Source organism: Coturnix japonica, chromosome 5, assembly GCF_001577835.2.
Source record: "Coturnix japonica isolate 7356 chromosome 5, Coturnix japonica 2.1, whole genome shotgun sequence".
Taxonomy (NCBI): Eukaryota; Metazoa; Chordata; class Aves; order Galliformes; family Phasianidae; genus Coturnix; species Coturnix japonica.
This window is the reverse complement of record NC_029520.1, coordinates 53,662,666-53,671,566: the sequence shown is the minus strand read 5'-3', so window position 1 is coordinate 53,671,566 and position 8,901 is coordinate 53,662,666. Positions and strand designations below refer to the sequence as shown.

The following is an 8,901-nucleotide window of genomic DNA, read 5'->3' as shown; positions in this document are numbered from 1 at the left end:
TATACTGAGAAAGTAAACCCATTGCTCACTGCGAGCCTGAGCTGCCAGGAGGCATTTCAGTCTGTCTGGTGCTTCCTTACCAAACACTGGAGCACAGGAGGCATGTAGGGCACCCCAAGCTTGGATCAGCTCCAGCTCTAGCTTTCCTGGCAGCCCCAGTGACAGCAGCCCTGCAGACCCCCCTGGAAGCCCACTGCAGGGCTGCATCCTTCCCGGCATCACAAAGCTTCCCTGTGTGCTGTTTGCCCATGTTTACCTTCCTTATACCATGCATGATGAGCAAAAAATAATAATTGAATTACTTAATGTTTCTTGCCAGCTTTTCAAGTAGCTGACAGTCATTAACCACATCCCCCGGAACTCTCCTATAAGCTGAGCTTTTCCAGATGTTCTCCTGGAGTTGGTTTCCCTACAGCCTCAAGCTGACCAGCCTCTCCCTACAGGTGCAGCACAAAAATCAGATACCCACCCCTCCCCCAGCCAACCCCCCCCAACACTGACTGGAGTGGAGAATTTATTTCTCTTCTCCCAGGTAGTGCTTAGGTCAGAGGCTATTTCTCACAGCTGCATGGTATTGCTGATTCAGTATGTTTCAGTTATAGCCAATGTCATTTTCTGCGCCGTATGAATGTAGATTCTTCCTAAGTGCTGTACTCAGAGCATTTTTCATCTGATGGATTCCTATCTTTCCAGTCCTTGCGTGGCAGAATTGCTGCTGCTTTGGGCAGCCCTCCAGTATATTTACAACCTGTCCTATATTGTTGCTGTGATGTTTAGGAGACCCAGGCTGCTAAAAAAGCTGTCCTTGGCCAACCTGTGCAGATGCAGCCCTCCTCGTGGTAATGAATGTTAATAACCTTTCTATGAGTACAGTTTCCAGGCACACATGCTCTTGTCATACATTGTTCTTGCTTTATGCTGTAGAGGTTTTTGTGCACTTCTAAACATTATGCTGCTGTATTTTAGACCACACTTCTCCTGTCTGTCTGGGAGAACACTGTGTGGGGTATTTGGATTGTGGTGAGGCTTTTGAAACTCTATTGGGCGGCTCTTAGCTAGAAATCATGAGGTTGTTACTGTCTTATGTGGAAGAAAATAGATTGGTTTGATGTGATTCATTAAGACCAAGCTGTGCCTAATTTATCATGCTGACTTTTCGCGGTTCTTCTGGGAAGTAAAACTAAGTTCACTGATTTTTACTCCTGGTTGTTTCTCTTGCTGAAGATCTGTGTAATATTGACTCTGCTCCTGTTTTCCAGTACATCGCACCACTGCTCGGTGATTAGCAATAATCGCTAATACTTCTCTGGAGTTTCTCAGTCCTTGCCTGTCATTGCCCTTGTTTTAAAGAGGACAGAGGTCTGACCACATCTGTGCTCCTTGTTCAGGTGGCTGGTGCACGAATTGAATTCTGCTGTTACTGGTTTGCTCAGCAGTCACCTGCTGGGAGCTTCCTTACTTGGCTGGATACTGAGCTCGTGCTGCTGGGGTCCTCTTGTTTGACATATACTTTATTTCTCATTACATTATCAGTAGATAACATGCTCTGCTCAGAGGGATTCTGGGCATGCATATCCATTCTGTTTCCTTGCCACAGGTTACTTCTTCCCATTTTAGTTGTTGATGACCCTGCACATAGCAGGGGGTTGAAACAAGATGATCATTATGGTCCTTCTCAACCCAGGCCATTCTGTGATTCCATGATCTTTGTTTCTTCCTCAGCATATTAATCCTTACATATTAATTCCTGACCTGACTTCTGCTAAATATCCTCTGCTTTCAGGCAGTGATTGCTCCTTGACAGCCTTGTGACTGGGTTTGTTCCTGTTGGTGTCCCTGCTGAAGTTCACTCTTACAGACCCAGGTTATCTGCACACAGCTCTACACAGACAGCCTAAGCTGATCTGTGCTGCCGGAGCTCTCACCCCCATTTTGCTTTCATCACAGCTATTAACAAATACCTGCTTTGTTCCAGTAGTGATATGCTGCTTTCGAATCAAAAGCAGCTGTCTTTGGAAAAGTTACAAAGGGATTAAAAAACAGACATGATTCCGGGTCAAAGACCAAAACAGTAAATATCCAGCTGCTGGCTCCATTTCTGGAGCACAGTGAGGTGCATCACAGCAGACTCTGAGCAATCTCCCAGGCAAGGAGCTCCCTTCAGGCACTGGGAGTGATGCAGAAATGCCCCCTGACTGTGCTCTGTATGAGGAGAAGTGCTGCTGAGCTGGCATTGACATTCGGAGAGGATGATGTTGTCGCTTTTCTGGTTTCCCATGCTCTGCTGTGAAAAACTCTGATTTACAGGACCAGGTCACTGTTGTCATTCGTTACACTGAGAGGTTTGCTAACAGAGCACAGAGGTTTGTTGTTGTAGCAGAAATGCCGAGTCACAGCCTGAAGCACTGATGGAGCAACTGGTGGGAAGGCAAGGCCAGCCCAGGGGCCTCATTTAAGTGCTGATAGTGGAGGTAAGGGGCCTTTGTTGGATATTCCTGCCTACTTGAGGCCTTCTAAAGGTAAGCAGCTTTCCCCCCTTATCCCCCCCCTTCATTTTTGTGCTCATAGCTGTTGCATTTGAGCATATCCTCACTTGCTGCAGCTCTAGGACCTTGCTGCCCTGCTGTCTTTGCTGTGTTTTCCACTGCATCACAGTCATTGGCTTTAACATCAAGGAGAAATGGATATTTCTCTTCTCTTTTTCCTTTAGAATTTAACAATGCAATCATCTGACTGTGGTACCCAAGGTTCCTAAATCAGATTTCTCAAGACATTACTATAGTATTGTTTAGAAGGGCACTGACAGCATTCCTAACCACATTGCCTTGTTGTAACTAAGCTAAGATGCTTGGCAGCATCTTCTATCTTTGCTTCTCAGTTGTGACTTAAGCAATTATTATATGGATTTCTGGTGCCTGAATGTTACAGTAACAAAGACTTGTTATATATACACATGCGCAGTATTTGTATCTGTGCCTCTATTATGCATAGAACAAACCAGTATCTGTATGCATACAGACATAAGTATATATACCACTTATGTACATTTAAACACACCTGTATAGAAAGCAACCTTTAGTGTTACACTGCTGCTGTGAAGTGAAAGGAACAAATGTGTAAGAAATGCTCAATGCAAGAACAATTTTGACTGAGAAAAGCTCTAAATGCCAGGGAAAGGTTTTGCTCAAGAGATGGAAGATGTTGCTGGTGTCTGCTGTTGTAGGAGGGCAGATGAGGATCCAGAGGGTACAAAGTATCATTGTCAAAGGAGACGGTGTATCAAGTGGAGGAATTCTCTCTCTGATAAAGAGATCTAATGAGAGAGCTAGAGATGATAGACAAAGCAAACAGCCTCTGGTTTCATTGGGCTCAGGGAGCAGGAGGGTATAAAGCCTTGGGAATGAACACTAGGAGGAAAAACCAGGCAGGCAGTGTGGCTGAAAGGAACTGCATTGAAAGCAGAATATAGAGGAAAGATGGGGAAAAAAGGAGGTTTATTAAAGAACACAAACAGAGGCTGAAGAAACAATGTAGCTGGAATATCCACCTTTACCTGCAGGTCTGAATAACTTGTAGGCGGTGAGGAAATCTGTCAGTGTATTTTAAATGGAAAAGTTGTGGTCTGAGTTGTTGGTTTTGGTCTTTTTCCACATTTTTTTTGAAAGTAAAAGCAAAATTCAGTAGCAAACACTCAGATGTTCCCCTTCATGTTGTTCTGAATTGAAAAGTAAAGGGGGAAGTGGACTCCCCTTATGTATTTTATTTTTAATATATGGGGAAGAACACTGTAATTTCTAATTGAATAATCAAACACGGTACTTCTAACTTGAAATGTTTTCCTCTTAAAATTAAGTGTTTTCAGATACTGGCAAAGTTGGGAGTCTGTCAAGTGCCGACAGATGGGAAGAAGCCGCTTCCAGTAATAGTTCTTCCCAAACTGCTGATGTTAAAGCTGGGAGAGAGCTTTAGTCTTCAAGAAGAAAGGCAAAGGAGAAAGCGGAGGCTGCTTCTATTTCTGTTTGTGTAATGCTGTCTGACTCTTGTCAAGGAGAAACACAACAAAAAACCAACACATTTTTCCTGCAGAAGTTTGTCTGGGGTGGGAGGAGGAAAACAATTCATTTATCCACTAGTTCTATTCAAACAACTTGCAGACCTGCAGTGTAATTAAGCTAATTCCATGTGTTCAACCATCCAGCTGCTTCCCTATGGAGCCTGAGGTGAAAGCAGGTTTGCAAACCAGGAAGGTCCATTCTGTGCAAGGGGCCAGTGGTGTTAGACCAGCACTCACGCCTTGCTGTCTGGGGAAGTCCTCTGCCTCTAATAAATATTAGCATTTAATTCTTCAGAATAATGAGTTGGAGATCCCTCTTTGGGTTTTGCAGGTGCGCATCAGGTGGGTGATGACAGATGAGGTTTGGATGGGTTGTCTGGAGGTCGCCATGTCCCAGCCCTGCTCAGTGAGGGTGGCCCAAAGCGTGTTCTGATGGCTTTTGGGTGGACTGCTGTGTGATGCAGTGCCAAGATGGGCTCTGCATCCCAGCCCAGGGAGCCCTGAAACACTCTGCCATGTCTTAAAGCATTAAATATTCCTGGAGACAGGTTAGAAGAGGGATTGTTCAGCTGTCTCAGGCTCCTTTGTAAAATACAAGGCATAAAGAGGGGGAACATGTGAGTAATGTCATACCACAAAGCTGTAACTGTAAAAGCTTCAGGAGCCATAAACCATCCCGTGTGTTGGCTCTGGCTCTTGGCTCTATTTTCGGGTGGGTTGAGAAGCATCCTCTCAATGTGGGAATGTGATTTGTGAGAACATCATGTCACCTGCAGCTTGATGGAGGGCTTCAGAACAGCTTCAATTCCCCTTCATTCCATTCACATTTGGGTAGTTACGAGATGTATCCTATGTAGAGTGGCAATTCAGGGGAAGATTCAATGCAAAGAGCATTTCTGTGAAATGAAATTGCATATAGCTATAGCTGTGTGTGGATCTGAGCCTTAATGCCCTTTTATCCATCCCCTTCTCAACTGTCTCTGGGTGTGAGCTGACTGATGTTGGGTCTATGGGGTCTGATAGAGCTGCCTTCTTGAGGGCGAGATGAGTTTTGTAATTCTCAATTGTCATGTGCAGCCTTTGCTGCAGGCTGTCATGAAGATGAATGCCTTGATGTAAGAGTGTTTATTTAATGTATGTAGATGTGGACAACATTTGACCGTGTTTTGTTCACAACTTTTTTCAGACTTCTGGATTCTGTGGGAGCAGCTGCCCCATCCAGTGCCCCAAGGTTGTGGGATGTGGTGTGTGGATGTGGGGCTGGTGGAGAACACAAGCCATCAAAATGTGCTTCCATAACAAAGGCCACAGGCCTAATGTGTGGCATATTATTATACAGCACAGTCATTTCCAGAAGTTACAGGCTGGAACTTGTGCACAAGAGCATCTGGATGTTGAACTTACAGGTGATTTCCATAAAGAATAGCACAGGTGTGTTACCTGTGGAATATCATGATGCTGAAGGGTGGTGAACTGGGAGAGCCTATAGACATCATCAGGAAGTAGAAGAGAACATACGCTGTGAGTGCTCATGAGAAGGCTCAAGAGGATCTTCTCCATTCCTGTATTTGTACACAATAATATGACAAAGGAACAGAAGCCAGGTTCCTCGTGGTGCCCGGAGCAGGGCAGGAGGCACTGGAGTGCAGGAAATTAATGTTATAGACTTCTTTGGAGTGAGTCAAATGCTGCCATGGGTTGCACAGAGGTGGTGGAGGGAACATCCTTGAAGATATCCAAAGCCCAGCAGTTGGGCACTGTGACACTTACCAGTGTAACTAAATGCCTGTTGGTGGCTGACAGCATCCCCGTGTGTGTGCAGTGCTCTGCTGGAGATGTACCCTGGTTTCAAGCAAAGAGCTGTTTTAACCAGTTTTGTTAATGAGACTGGTAATAAGTAATCTTCCTTTAATTCATTCTTTCTCCTTCACAATATATACTTTACACACACTTGCTAAGAGAAAAAACCATCTCAGAGGAACTAAAATCCTCCTTCTCTGTATGGATTTTTCTGAAGTTCCTTAGCAGGTGGTGCTTTATGGAACGAACAGCCACTTTGTTTAATAATAAAACTAAATCAACTTGGTTCAAAGTGTAAGGATTAATCCCTCCCACTCACTGCTCAAGGTGTTTTCATCGCTGTGCTTCTCCTTTCTTCCAGCTTGTTTCTTGTTGCACTGTGCTGCACCAAGAGACTGCTTTACCCCACCTGTGTACAGTACAGAAAACACTAATCACTGCACAGTTCTAATGTCAAAATTGGTACTGAAGCAAAAGAATCGGCGTTAAACAGCTGACTTCTTTCCAGAGAATGGCTCTGAATACAGATTAAATGAATTGATGTGGCAGTGGGGGTGCTGGGAAGCAGTGGTGCTGTGAGGTGCTCGAGGGGGCTATAGAATGAAGTATCACACAGGAGGATATGGGCTGCGTGGGGGAGGTGGGTTTTTGTGAGTGCTGTATTTTGGCACATTGTGGACCCCCAACTGCTGCCCAGCTCACCCCAAAGCCCAGCCTGGCTGGTAGCAGGAAGAGGAGGTGACTGATAGGGATTGATCATGGCGTGCTGCTGAGGGCATTGCTGGGAGACGGTTGATGCTATTGACTCTGCTGTCACTATTACTGCGCTGAAGAGTTGTTTGGAGCCCCTTTGTCAGCGTTTACAATCCATAAGGTTCTATCATGCTCAGTGCTATCAATAACAGTGCTTTAAAACCATTTTTGTTGTGTATTTTCTCCACTCGCATGCGTTTTCTGTTAGAAAATGACTGCTTTTTATCCTGGAGTCTTTTCTTCTGCTTGCTCACATGTGTTGAGCTGTATCAGGAGCAGGACTGTGAAACAGATAAAGAACCAGCCATATGCTTTCTTTACGTTCATACAGTGCCTGGAGCCCTGCAATCTGGCATGGGTTTCCAAGCAAACATGAGCAACCTGGAGGTATCTCCACGCTCTGCTGGCTGCAAGCAGCGCTCCTCTGCCACCAGCACTGCTCTGCACCAACACGGAGTGGGAATGAGAGCGCTGCTGCTCCTCACATGGGACAGTTATGTGCTGGGGTGGGCAGTGTTGGGCTGCCATTGTTGCTGTGTTGTAGCTGAGATACCAGCCACAGCCACGTCCCATCTGGCTATGGTTCTCTCCCACACACACTTGCACCAGGGATTAATGCAAGTAGGTTGTAGCAGTGCAAAAGTACACTTGTTTTTATCACCCAAGAAAGCAATCAATCTGCTTCCTCCACAGGCAGTGCAGTGCTGCTCTTATCCAAGAGAATGGTGTGTTTTAGCAGCCTGGCCAATCGCATGGTAATGTACTAGTGATTCCAAATGCAAAATGTTTCTGCTCTAAGCTTTCTGTTTGTATATGCTGTAACTTAACGAAGGGCATTTGAGTCTGCAGCCTTCTTTTTTTGTTTTATTAAAAAGCATTAAAAATATTGCTCATAAAATATATATACTATTTTGAACTTTTGCTCCTGCTGCAGGGATGGATAAATACTCCGTATTAATAAAAGCCAAGGAGAAATGAAGCTGCAGCATGCAGCATCTTAGCATGAGCCAAAGCAATTCTCAGCAGCTCTCGGTACTCCTGCCTGGGGCAGAGCAGGCCCATGTGGGGTCCCGCTCCTGTGGCTGACACATGGGTTATACACAGCAGTGTTTGTGCCCTTGTCTCTGGACTCAGGGCAGCATTCCTGGCCCGCTGTGCACAGTGCAGAGCTTTGCAGGAGGCTGATCAGGGCTGATTTATTCCCTAATTTGAGATTAAACGCATAAGACACTTCCAAAATTAAAAACAGAAGAGCAATTTACACCGTCATTTTTCCTCTCTACCTTCATTGGAAAGTGGCCTTGAAAAAAGATAGGTGTGTATATATATATTTTATGAAATCCTGAAGACACAGCTGGGGTAAAGGAGGAAATTCTTGTCTCAACTGTTCTGCAATGCAGCCAGGCCTAGGGACTGCAGATAGGACCAGGTGCAGGGGGCTGCATCTCTGGGGAACCTGCCTGTTGTAAGAGACCTGAGTCTGCTGGACACACAGAGACACACAGAGCAGGAATGGAGTGCCCTCCCAGTGCTGTATGTCCCTCCTGCTGTGCTGGGGCAGCTCAGGGGGCCCAGAACAGAGCAGGGTACCCCTGCAAAAGCCAAGTGTAAAAATACATTTTCAGAACATGTAGGAAGGCACAGAAGCTCTTCTGGAGCCACAGAGTAAAACCAACCAGCAGGATGAGGTGCTGGCAGCCCTTGCAAAGGCTTGGTCCTCCCAGGAGGCTGAGAACAAGCAGGGAAGCCTGAAATCTTGTTTCTTCTACTTGTGCCACTAAGAACTGTAACCAAAAGCCCAACAAGGAGCATCAGACCATCACTTTACTGCTGCTGGACACTTGGCACCCAAGTTGTGAAGCAGCACGAAGCTGCTGGGTCTTGGCAAACAGCACAAAACTCAAGATCTAATTAACTACAAGTGTTTAGAGAACATGTTTCAGTCAAGTCTTCTGTGCCAGAGTTGTGCTGAGGTCACTTGTTCCTTTTTGGCCCTCCTCTCTTCCCATGTCCCTCCTGGATTTGGATTTATTCCCTAGTTTTGGTTCCTCGTATGGGAACTGCATCTTGATGACCACGATAGAATAGAATGAGCTCTTGTGCACGACGGTGGGCTGCTTGCTGGGCAGAAGAACAGCCATAAACAGGAAAGCTCCAGGTCTTAGTAAACAACACAGAAAATAACATTGAAGTTAAGTAGGTGAAAAAAACAAATGAGCAACTCTATAATTATGGCTACAATCAATGAGGAAATACAACTAAGCTCTTCCTTCCATCAGCACTAAATCTGACAT

General features: G+C 45.3%; 1 long non-coding RNA gene across 1 annotated transcript; it reads left to right on the top strand.

Annotated features, from left to right (window-relative positions):
• The first annotated feature begins 2,109 nt into the window (after window positions 1-2,109).
• LOC116653536 lies at window positions 2,110-6,772 on the top strand. Its single transcript, XR_004307590.1, has 2 exons — window positions 2,110-2,519; window positions 5,241-6,772. It is a non-coding gene; the product is annotated as an uncharacterized LOC116653536 (long non-coding RNA).
• The last annotated feature ends 2,129 nt before the right edge of the window (window positions 6,773-8,901 follow it).